Genomic DNA, 13513 nt, shown 5'->3' on the forward strand with positions numbered 1-13513 from the left:
CAAGTGTATAATGCAGTGATTCAGCAGTTCTATATATTACTCAGTGCTCATCAAGATAAGTCTATTTCTAATCCCCTTCATCTATTTCAGCCATCCTTCTACCCTCTTCCCTTCTGGTAACTATCTGTTCTCTAGAGTTAAAAGTCTGTTTTTTTTCTTTGTTCCTTTTTTTTCCTTGTATTCCACATGAGTGAAAGTATATCATATTTTTCTGACTTATTTCACTTGACATTATACTCTCTAGCTCCATCCATGTTGTTGCAAAAGACAAGATTTTATTCTTTCTTAAGCTGAATAATATTCTGTTGTATGTATGTGTAGGTTTATGTGTGTGTTCTTATCTACTGAAGGATACTTGGGCTACTTCCATAATTTGCCTATTGTAAATAATGCAACAAACATGGGTGCATTTACCCCTTCAAATTAGTGTTTTTGTATTCTTTGGGTGAATACCCAGTAGTGCAATTTACTGGGTAAGGGGGTAGTTCTTTTTAATTTTTTGAGGATCCTCCATACTGTTTTCGACACTGGCTGTACCAGTTTCCATTCCCACCCCCAGTATAGGAGGGTTACCTTTTCTCCACATCCTTACCAACACTTGTTTCTTGTGTTTTGATTTTAGCCATTCAGACAGATGTGAGGTGATGTATCACTACAGTTTGGATTTGCATTTCCTTCATGAGTGATGTTGAGCATCTTTTCATGCATCTGTTGGCCATCCAGAGATCTTCTTTGGTAAAATGTCTATTCATGTCTTCTGTCCATTTTTTAATTGGATTTGGGGTATTGAGTTTTAGAAGTTCTTTATTCTGAATACTAACCCTTTATCAGATATGTCATTTGCAAATGTCCTCTCTCATTCAGTATGTTGTCTTTTAGTTTTGTTGGTTGTTTACTATGCAGAAGTTTTTATTTTGATGTAGTCCCAACAGTTTATTTTTGCTTTGGTTTCTCTTGCCTCAGGAGACATATCTAGAAAAATGTTGCCACCGTCTAGGTCAGAGAAATTACTGCCTGTGCTATTTTAGAATTGTCATGGTTTCAGGTCTCACATTTAGGTCCTTCATACATTTTGGCTTTATTTTTGTGTGTGGTGTAACAAAGTGGTCCAGTTTTCCCAACACCATTTGCAGAACAGACTTTTTCCCATTGCATATTCTTGTCTCCTTCTTTGAAGATTAACTGACCATATAATCATGGGTTTCTAGGCTATGTTGTTCCACTGATCTATGTATCTATTTTTGTGCCAGTACCATACTGTTTTGATTAATACAGCTTTGTAGTATAACTTGAAATCTGGAATCGTGATACCTCCAGATTTATTTTTCAAGATTGCTATGGTTATTCAGGGTCTTTTGTGGTTCCACACAAATTTTAGGATTATTCTAGTTCTGTGAAAAAATTGCTGTTGGTTTTTTGATAGAGATTGCATTAAACCTGTAGATTGCTTTTAGTATAGACATTTGAACAATATTTATTCTTCCAACACATGAGCATGGAATATATTTCCACTTGTTTGTGTCATCTTCAATTTCTTTAGTCAGTGTTTTATAGTTTTCAGAGTATAGGTCTTTCATCTTCTTGGTTAAGTTTATTCCTAGGTATTTTATTATTTTGGGTACAACTGTAATGAGATTAATTTCTCTTTCTGCTGCTTCATTATTAGTGTAGAGAAATCAACAGATTTCTATACATTGATTTTGTATCCTGCCACCTTAGTGAGCTCATTTGTCAGTTCTAATAGTTTTTTTTGGTGGAGTCTCTAGGGTTTATTATAATTTCATGTAATCCAGAAATAGAAGTTTTACTTCTTCCTTACCAATTTGGATGCCTTTTATTCATTTTTCTTGTCTAACTGCTACGGCTAAGACTTCTACTACTATGTCAACTAGAAGTGGTGAGAGTGGACATCCTTTTCTTATTCCTAACCTTAGGGAAAAAGCTCTGGTTTTACGCCACTGAGTATAAAGTTAGCTGTGAGTTTTTCATATAAGGATTTTATTAAGTTGAGGTATGTTCCCACTAATGCTACTTTGTTGAGGATTTTTATCATGAATGGATGTTATACTTTGTCAAATGCTTTTTCTGCATCTATTAAAGTGATGTGATTTTTATCCTTTCTCTTCTTGATATGATGCATGTATTCATGCATTGATTGACATCTGGGTTATCTTGATTATTGTAAATAGTGCTGTTACGAACATGGGGTACACATACCTTTTCGAATTAGTGCTTCTGTTTTCTTCAAATACCCAAAAGAGAAATTGCTGGATCATGTAACAGTTCTGTTTTCAATTTTTGAGAAATTTCCATAACATTTTCCATACTGGCTGCACAAATTTACATTCTCACCAACAGTGCACAAGGGTTACCCTTTTTCCACATTTTTGCCAACACTTGTTGCCTATTATCTGTTAGTAGCCATTCTAACAGGTATGAGGGGATACCTCGTTGATGTTTTTTCATTTCCCTTATGATTAGCAAGGAGCATATTTTCATGTACCTATTGGCCATCCATATGACTTCTGTGGAAAAACGTCTATTCAGACCTTCTACCCATTTGTAATCAGATTTTTGGAGGGTTCTTTTGCTATTGAGTTGTAGAAGTATTTTATATATTTTGGCTATTAAGCTTTTATCAGGTATAGGATTTGCAAATATCTTCTCCCATTCACTAGGTAGCCTTTTGATTCTGTTGATGATTTCCTTTGCTGCACAGGTTTTCAGTTTGATGTAGTCCCACTTGTTTTTATTACTTTTGCCTTTGAAGTCAAATCCAAAAAATCACTGCCAAGACTTATGTCTAGGAGCTTATTGCTAATGTTTTTTTCTAGGAATTTCATGGTTTCAGGTCTTATATTCAAGTATTTAATCCATCTCAAGTTAATTGTTGGGTACTGATTAAGCAATGGTCCAGTTTTCATTCTTTTACATATACCTGTTGAACTTTCCCAGCACCATTTATTGAAGAGATTGTACTTTCCTCATTGTATATTCTTGGCTCCTTTGCTGTAAATTAACCAACTATAAATGCATGGGTTTATTTCTGAGCTCTCTTTTATGTTCTACTGATCTATGTGTTTTTTTTTTTTTTATGCCAATACTCTACTGTCTGGATTACTGTAGCTTTGTAATATACTTTGAATCCATGGAGCATGTTGCTTCCAGCTTTGTTCTTTGTCAGGATTGCTTTGGCTATTTAGGATCTTCTGTGGTTCCATCCGTATTTTAGCATTGTTTATTCTATTTCTGTAAAAAATGCCATTGGAATTTTGGTAAGGAATTTCAAATATAGATTGCTTTGGGTATTATGGACACTTTAACAGTATTAATTTTTCCAATCCATGAGCAGGAATATCTTTTTTTAAATTAACATATAATGTATTATTTGTTTCGGGGGTACAGGTCTGTGATTCATCAGTCTTACACAATACACATCACTCATCACACCACATACCATCCCCAGTGTCCATCACCCAACCACCCTCCCACCCCCCTCCACTTCAGCAACCCTCAGTTTGTTTCCTGAGATCATAAGTCTCTTATGGTTTGTCTCCCTCTCTGGATTCATCTTGTTTCATTTTTTCCTCTTTCCCTATGATCCTCTGCCTTGTTTCTCAAATTCCACATATGAGTGAGATCATATGATAATTCTCTGATTTACTTATTTCACTTAGCATAATACCCTCTAGTTCCATGCATGTTGCTGCAAATGGTAAGATTTCATTTTTTGATGGTTGCATAATATTCCACTGTATATATATACCACATCTTCTTTACCACTCATCCGTCGATGGATATCTGGGCTCTTTCCATAGTTTGGCTATTGTGGACACTGCTGCTATAAACATTGGGGTGTAGATGCCCCTTCGGATCACTACATTTGTATCTTTGGGGTAACTACCCAACAGTGCAAATGCTGGGTCAGAGGGTAGCTCTATTTTCAAGTTTTTGAGAAACCTCCATACTGTTTTCCGGAGTGGCTACACCAGCTTGTGTTCCCACCAACAGTGTAGGAGGGTTCCCCTTTCTCTGCATCTTTGCCAATATCTGCCATTTCCTGACTTTGTTAATTTTAGCCATTCTGACTGGCGTGAGGTGGTATCTCATTGTGCTTTTGATCTGTATTTCCCTGATGCCGAGTGATGTGGAGCATTTTTTCATGTGTCTGTTGGCCATTCGGATGTCTTCTTTGCAGAAATGTCTGTTCATGTTTTCCATGAGCAGGAATATCTTTTCATTATTTAAGATTTTATTATTTGAGAGTCTGAGAGAGAGCACGAGCATGGGGAGGGGCCGAGGGGGAAGCAGACTCCCCATTGAGCAGGGAGCCCCACATGGGGTTTGATCCCAGGACCACAACCTGAGCCAAAGGCAGATCTTAACTGAGTCATCCAGGTGCCCCTCATTATTTATGTCTTCACGTTTTTTCATCATTGTCTTAATAGTTTTCAGTGTACAGTTTCATTGGTTTAATTTATTCTTATGCATTTTATTCTTTTTGATGAAATTGTAAATGAGGCTGTTTTCTTAATTTCTCTTTCTAGTAGTTCATTATTAGTGTATAAAAATGAAATAGCTTTCTTTAGGCTGATTTTTGTATCCCACAACATTACTGTATTATGAGTTCTAACAGTATTTTTGGTTGGAGTATAAGGTTTTCTACATATATTATCATGTCATCTAAAAATAGTGACAGTTTTACTATTTCCTTTCCAATTTGGATGCATTTCTTTTTCTTGCCTAGCCAGAGCTGGCTAGGACTTCCAATAGTATGTAGAAGAAAACTGTTAAGAGCAGGCATCCTTATCCTGTTTTTGATCTTAGAGGAAAAGCTTTCACTTTTTCACCATTTAGTAGGAGATTAGCTATGGGCTTGTCAGGCTTGCCATATATGGCCTTTATTATGTTGAGGTACACTTCCTCTAAAGTAGAGATATTTTTAGTAGAAGTCATTACAGCAATTTTATCTAGCTACTGAGAGATGTTATCAGGATAAGGATGATGTTATTAGCAAGTAACCAAAAAAATCTCGTAACTTTGTGTGTATGTGGAAGGCAGGGACTGGGTATGTACTGATTAGTGCTATACTCTTAACTCATTACCCAGAATAAAGTGTTACTCTGTTAAAATTTGTTAATTAAAAACTCTGTCATGACAGAGGATAGAAGGAAAGAAAAACAATAGATGGATTATACTAGGAAAAGAACGTGGTTAATTTATCAAGGAAAACTGAGTTGGAGGGGTGCCTGGGTGGCTCAGTCATTAAGCATCTGCCTTCAGCTCAAGTCATGATCCCAGTGTCCTGGGATGGAGCCCCGTATCAGGTTCCCTGCTGGGCAGGAAACCTGCTTCTCCCTCTCCCACTCCCCCTGCTTGTGTTCCCTCTCTCCTGTGTCTCTGTGAAATAATTAATAAAATCTTTAAAAAAAAGAAAAGAAAAAGAAAACTGAGTTGATGCAATATTAGATAATGGCTAAAATTTTCTGAGGAAATTACTTAAATCATACCTAAGTATTATTTTTAAAATATTTCTTTACATTGAATTACTTTAAATAGATATCAGTATTAGTAATCTTGATATAGTTTATACCTATAAACTTAATATAAATTATATAAAAACAAATGATTAATGTATTTATTAGAATTAGTTAAGCTACTGGAGCTGGGGGATAGCATGACCTCTCTAGCTACATGTCTTATGATGTATTCTTTGAGAATCTTTTCTTAGATATGTCATAATTACTCATGTGCTAACAACCCTAAGGAAATGTGCCTTTTAATATGATTTCTCTGAAACCCAGAAAGCCTCTAAGAAATAACTTTCTAATGGTGAATACACATTCGTGTGTATGGTGTTAAATAGTGAGACTATGTTTTGGAAGGAGAATCTGTTAAGGACTTTCAAAAACCATGACAAAGCCAGTTAGCTTCAAGGGTACTTCTAAAGCTAGAAATAATATCATTATTTATTGGACCTCCTGAAAAGTGACCCATGCCTATTTTGTGTTGGTGAATTTTGACACTTGAGGCAAGGGATCCAGCAAGACAACTGAAAACAGAAGTGGACCAGTGAAGCATAAGGAGTGCATTTTTAAGAACTGAGAGGAAAATATTCATTTTTTAGTAAGACATAGAACATGTCATAGTTTCCTGGTTCCTATCACCCTCTTCTGTCTGTTTAGCAACTGAATTACCTACTTTATTTCCTCTGGCCCAGGAATTGGACTATTTTTTTACCCAGTGTTTTTTTTCTTGGTCTACTGTAGAAGTAAACATACTTTTATAGACCTTACCCCATAATCCTTTCTGTAAATGAAAACCTTTTTCTCGATGTTTTCTAAGATTGGTTACTGCCAACAACAAAGACTCATTTCACTTTCCACCTCATTTTCCCTAGAGGGAAAATACATACATACAAAGGATAATGAATGAGGCAAGTAAACATTCTTAAAGAATCACCAAGAAAAGATTCCCCGTACACAAAAATACTTAGATAAAAAATACAAATTTTAACTGAGTTATTTATTTCTAACACTTGTTACTAATATCATATGGAATATGGAATAGACTGGCTAGGTACTTGACATCAAAGCAATAGCTCAGCTAGGATGTTTAATAAGATAACCAAGCAAGGCAGACCAAATCATTTATAAAAAGCTATGAAGAGAAATGTGTCACACATTTGATTTTCACCAAAAAAAAAACTAAAAAAATATCAAAAAACCACAAATTCCTCGGTTACATGAAAATACTATTCACACTACCTTCACTCTCCAGCAATGCAAAGAATTGGTTAGTATATATGATTAAAATATGGATATGGAGAATTACAGTCATTTGCCATCATAATGGATTCGAGGCCATGTGTTATCTATCATCATAAACCAAGCAATTACATGAATCAGATATTTCTCTAGAGTTTACTTTAAAAGATTTTTGATTTTACGGACAATGACATGTTTATCTTTATATCCCCAGGGCCTCTGGCACAGTGGCTGGTATATAACATTGTAGGTGATCAATCAGCTACTCACAAAATGGACAATGATAGTTCATTTGGAACAGTAGATGCAATTCCTGTTATCGCAACATAACATCCTTAGATCACTCTCCTTCCCACTCTAAGACCTTTGGAAAGGAGATAAAATTCAAGTAACAAAATGAAAATATGGTTATATCAGACAATTTCAGAAGAATAGCAGTTAGTAAAGAGAAGGATATTTGGTCATGAAAGGGTCCAGAAAATAAGCAAAGAAAAAAAACCCATCTAGAAATAGAAAAATGAAAGGAAGGGGGATATAGGAATACCAGGTAGTAAGAGTAAGGAGTAGTTCCTATGTTACAACTGTCAAGAGCAGAGATTAGTTAAGGATTAGGGTTAAAATGGAAAGCTTCAGGGCGCCTGGGTGGCTCAGATGATTAAGCGTCTGCCTTAGGCTCAGGTCATGATCCCAGGGTCCTGGGATCGAGTCCCACATCAGGCTCCCTGCTAGGCAGGGAGCCTGCTTCTCCCTCTGCCTCTGCCTCTCTCTCTCTCTCTCATGAATAAATAAAACATTTTTAAAAAAATGGAAAGCTTCAGCTAACCAGAGAAAGAAGCAAAAACCAGAACACCAAAGGTTATAGAAAAAAAGTAAGAGCATTCAGAAAAATTAGTCTGATACATATTATTTATCAAAATACTGCAAATAGCCTAAGGCCCTGAAGGTTTGTTTTTTGTTTTTTTTACTAACAGTTCAGTATATAAAGTTCATTTTTCTTAAAAGAAAAAATGTAGCATTTTTGGTGTAACTTCTAAAAAATGACTAATCATACTGATTTGTGAAAATATTCATTCCTTGAGAATAGCAGCTGTGAGTACTTTTTTCAATAGTCACCAAAAATAACTTCAAAAGACTCAGATGACTGAGAAGACAATCTTCATTATTCCCAAGGAATACAGAGCACAGACGTTCTCAACTGTTTTGTAGATTACCCTGTTGTATGTCCTCTCTCCATAAAAGCATCTCTAATTTTATTTCTAGATTATCTTGAAAGTTTGAAAAAAAAACATGACAGTATTTCATTAAGTTTTTGACATAGAACATAATATCTACACTGATTTTAATGGGACTAAAGGAAGGCTGTCTTAGAGGCTGTGTTTCCTGGCTAGTGTCAGGACAACACTGGACACATTATTTTATAAGAACTGATTTGATGAATTCAATTTCTCCCCTATTATTCATGAAAAATTGTAGAAATTGAAGAGAAGCAAATAGGCATAGCACCTTTCATCGTCTGTTAACATAAGACAATTTTTAACATAGCCCAGGGCAGGGAAATGCAGATGCTCTTATGTTATAATAAGGCCAGAGTTATTAGTTATTTGTTTGTTACAAATAAGGTCAAAGTTATGTTAATGGAAGGAATATGAATTTCTTCCAGAGACCAGATGGGGACCTTTAGAAATAAATGAGTCATCACATTTATTGGGAGGCATGTTTGATTTCAGGTATTTGGGTGAAAACAAGCTACAGCCTGGAGTGAAAACCCCTGCTCCACAATATCATCTATTTCCTCTGTCTAAATAAAAAAACAAAGTCTTCATTACATATCTCTAACACAGCCCAAAGACACAAATCCTAGCACAAAGTGTCGCTCTCTGCAGGGCCAGCTGGAAACCACCAACATAGGGGAGAAAAGCTTTTAGCAACTGCTGTAGGCTACAAAATTTGAAATACACAGGGATAATTGGGAACAGAGGTGTTGAGAAATCCCATGTATCTGTATATATGTGTGGTTGGGGTGGGGTAGGGGGCCATCCAGACCAAAGGGAAAGAGGTTAAAGGGAGAAGACTGAGGGAAAGGGACAGAGAATAGAGAAATTAAAGTTTAATATGTTCAGGTGTGACATGTACCCATTCCACACCTCAAAACCTTATCCAATTAAGTGATCCTGACATGACAAGAAGTCAGGTAGCTAAGCACCTTATCTTCCATCTACACAACTAATTACCACTAAATTTGGTCAACTACCTGAAGCCGAGAGTAAATTCCTTATATTTCTCTTAATGTTCTATATATTCATTTTGGGAATAGGAGCTTACAGCAGAATCTAGAGTACAGAGGTTATAGCTCCCATGCCGTGGTCATCAGCGGACTTTGGCAGCATCCTTGATGTGTTTTACTAGCAATGGGATCTACCCACAAGGCCAAGTTAGGTAGATCAGTCATCCCTTCTTTCCCCCTCTTTCTAAAAAGTGGCTCAGGACAACAGAGGCATGTGGATGGGAGAGAAAAGGAAAGACCACTACATGGATTACAGAGAATGTTATTTCTCTTGAAATAGGGCCATCCTCAATATCAGATTCCTCAAATGTAAAACAGTGATCACCAGAAAATTTCTTCCCTTGCTATAGCCTTTCAAAGACTACAATTATAGTTTTGCAAAAAGAAAAAAAATGATCTACACTGAGAAATTAATTATACTATAAAATCTTAGATTCTTCAGGATTGAGAGCAAAAAAAGTATAAATGTATTAAAAAAAAGACAAAATGAAAGTGACAGCTGTAGTATTCTCTAGGTTTTCAGGAGGTGATAGTTTTTAATAGTACTTCAAGTTGCTCCTATGTGTTATTAATATTCCATGAGAGATTATACCTGGTCAGTGACTCCAAGGCAAAGACCTTAACATAGTGCACACTTTTTAACATCTGATTACTAAAATACCCTAGAATGAAAAGAATATCAAATAGACAAGAAAGAGACTAGCAGATTAAAAATGTGAACAAGCAGTTTTATAAAGCTCCCCTCAAGTTCATAGAAATCCCTGTGCCTATCAGAAGAAATATTTGGAATTTTTGGCTAAATTAAATATAAATACAACCTATAGAGTCACTATCTTTTCCTTATATGGAAGGTATAAAGCATTGACATAGAATATATATAGATATATCTATATATGTGTAATATGCAGAAAAATTCAATTTGGAACTGTATTTTAATGTCTCAGCAGACAAAAATCATTTTAAGTAAAACCTCAGGGTTAAGATTTCTCTGACTTAACCATGAATCAAGCAGTTAGAATAAATGAATGGCATGCCTATGGTTGTGACAGGATGGAAGCTATTTTTACTGGAGAAAACAGATAAGGGAGAGGGAAACAAAGTTCAAAGTTTTTTAGCTTTTTTTTAAGACTTACCAGTTAAAAAAATCTAAAATTAAATTTTATATCTATAATTTCTGTTGTCATGGAAGTACAGTTTGAAAATAAACAAATTTGACAAAAAATATTTTTAAATCCAGATCATATAAGCAGTACAGTATGACCCATTTCACACTCTCCACTACTATAAAATAAATTTTTACTATCTCAGAAAATGTGATTACTTCTAAGGCTGTCATACATACTAACTTCTGAACTGTGCTTTTACTCTTCAGGTGCTAAAGATAACAATAAAAATAGTCAGAATACCAATAAATGAACAACTGAGGAGCAAACCAGACTTCTCTTAACTACAGAGAACAAAATGAGGGTTGCTGGAGGGGAGGTGGGGGAGGTGGGTGTTGTTAAATGGGTGATCTGTATTAAGGAGGACACGTGTTGTGATGAGCACTGGGTATAGTATATAAGTGACGAATCGCTAAATTCTACTCCTGATACCAATATTACACTATATGTTCACTAACTAGAATTTATTTTTATTTTTTTTAAGATTTTATTTATTTGACAGAGAGAGAGACAATAAAAGAGGGAACACAACCAGAGGGAGTGGGAGAGGGAGAAGCAGGCTTCCCGCCGAGCAAGGAGCCTGATGCAGGGCTCGATCCCAGGATCCTGGGATCATGACCTGAGCCAAAGGCAGAGGCTTAATGACTGAGCCACCCAGGCAACCCACGGAATTCAAATAAAAACTTGAAATAAGAAAGCAAAACAAAAACAAAAACTGAGGAACAGTCTCATAACCTGATCCCTTAATTTTTCCCGTATCTAAGCCATATTTTTCTGAAGAATCAATGGCTGATACCACATAATTACAGGAGAGGCAGACTAGAAAATCTGGGTTTATTCCTTTGAAAGAACCCTTACTATTTCCTTTTTGTCTTTTTCTCTCCCAAAACATTCTAACTAACCATAAAATACAAATAAATCAGGGAGAGCTAGTTCACTCTTATAAAATTTTTTCTTTTAACATTTTTCAAACATTACTTCAATTGGTCCACAACCTTTGTGAAGTTTAAATATTTCAATGTACTCTTCTTGTAAATATTACTGCAGTTGAATATTCTACCACTTTCAACATTATAATTTATTTTTCTTTCATTACTAATGGAAAGCTTCTGCAGTTTGCATGGAATTTTGTCATTTTCATTCCTTTCTGGCAAATGCTTGCTAAATTCACTGTTAACAAAAAACTAAATACTGAAAGCAGAGTGTCCCAGGAGTGGCACATTAATATTCAGCATTTCTGTTGAGATTCTCAATTTGTCTCTAGCAACCATATGCAGACACAGTCCCATACTGGGGGATAATGTATATGTGAAATTTAAAAATAAGGAGTTGTTTCTATAAGCAATTACCTATTTCAACATGGGAGTATCTTATCAGTTTTTTTGTTTTTTTTGTTTTTTTTTTTTTTCCGAAGAGTATGATGGATGTAAAGATTCACATGCTCCCTTGTTGTAGATGTTTTTGAAGGAAGTGTTGGTCTTAAGACTGAGGAGGCATAACAGGCTGGAGGTGGGAGATGACAGACTTTAATAAAATAATCTAATAAATAATGGCATATAATTATTTCCTGAAAAAAACATAATGTTGGATAAATGAAGAACTCCAAAACCGTATGGATATTAAAGTAATCAACTGCCATAAGCATACATATTACACAGGATGGACACTATTATCTTTTAGTGTAAGAGGCATTCAGCTTTTTTTTTCTTTTCAGGTCAACTTCTTACTGACATATCTTTAAGATTCTTTACAATCTACTGATGAGCCCACTCAAGATAGTCTTCATTTCTGTTGTTTTCTGATTTCTAGCATTTCCTTTTGATTCTCTTAGAGTTTTCACCTCTCTGCTTAAGTTATCCATCCATTCTTCTATGTTGCCCACTTTTTCCATTAGGACCCTTAGCATATTTATCAGAGTTATTTTAAATTTGCAGTCTGGTAATTCCAAAATCTCAGCCATATCTAAGCCTGGTTCTGATACTTGCTTTGTCTCTTTAGACTTTTTTTTTTTTTTTTTTTTTTTTTTTTGCTTTTTAGCCTGCCTTATAATTTTCTGTTGAAAGCCAGATATGATCTATTAGGTAAAAGGAATGGAAGTAAATAATCCTTTAGTATGAGGTTTTATGCTTACCTGGGAGGCTATAGTTTGCTCCTTGCTTCAGCAGTAGTATCACAGGCAAGTTTCCTCTAGTGTCCCTGGTTGTTTCCTTTGTCTTTGGGCTTCCCTAGAGATTCCTTCTTAAATAAGGACTGAGTTATTTGAGCTGTAATTCCCTATCGTTTTAGAGGAGCCCCAATGATGTGATGGTAGGTATGTGTGGGGTGAGGGGGAAGTCTCTATTCCTATCATTATTGAGACTATGTCCCTGGACTATGACCTTCATAAGTGCTTCTCAGTTTGGGTTTATGTTTTTCATCCCCCTGAGGTGAGACAGGAAGGCTAGAGGGGGCTGAATTTAGGTATTTCCCTTCCCAAAACAAGGTTAGGTTTTGGTAGAATCCAAATCAGACCCTGGTAAAAAGAGTTTCCCTTGAGGATAGGCCTTTTGTTAGAGAACAAAAGCTCTAAGCTTATTTCAAGAATGTTAAACTTCCCTTCTCTCTGCGCTAAATATGGAAGAAATTTTACTCCAGTCTACCTTCCTAAGAACATGTTGGTGATCCTGGAGGTAAAATGCAAGAAAGTGTGGGAGCTTTCCTATGTTTGTACTCACAAATGTTTCTCTCTCTCAAGCTAGTTCATGCTCAGTGTCCAACAATTAGTTAATTATCCTAAATGTTCTTACCAAGTTGCATGAATGGCTTCACCTCCAGGTAAACTATGATTCTTTGTGTTTGCCTGTCTCTTCAATTTTAGGGTCAGCAGTTTGCCTTGTGACTTCACTGGTCTGATGAATCCATAGGGTTGTTAATTTTTAGTTTGTCCAGCTTTTTTTCTCATTGCAAGAATGGGAGTTAAGACTTCCAAACTCTACATGTTGGACTTAGTTTTATAAATGTTACTTTAAGGAATTATTCATTCCCATTTGCTTATAAGCATTTACAATATTCTTTAATCATTAAAAATTTGATTATCCAGAGATTATAAGCCAGTCACCCATTTATGCTACTGTAGGTGTTATGAAAACTCAGACTTCGTTTTCCTAACCTGCTGAAAAATAGTTCTGCTGATCTTCACAATACATATCCTGACACCTAGTTCAAGCTTTGATCTGAAAAGGCTTATTTGTGGCTTGAGACATGTCTGGTATTCACTCGTATGTAAATACTTTCACTGGAAAGAACTTCTGGGAGATCAG

This window comes from Eumetopias jubatus, unplaced genomic scaffold (genome assembly GCF_037043125.1).
Source record: "Eumetopias jubatus isolate StellerSeaLion01/CBP00866 unplaced genomic scaffold, mEumJub1_p1.0 scaffold_14, whole genome shotgun sequence".
NCBI classification, from domain to species: Eukaryota; Metazoa; Chordata; class Mammalia; order Carnivora; family Otariidae; genus Eumetopias; species Eumetopias jubatus.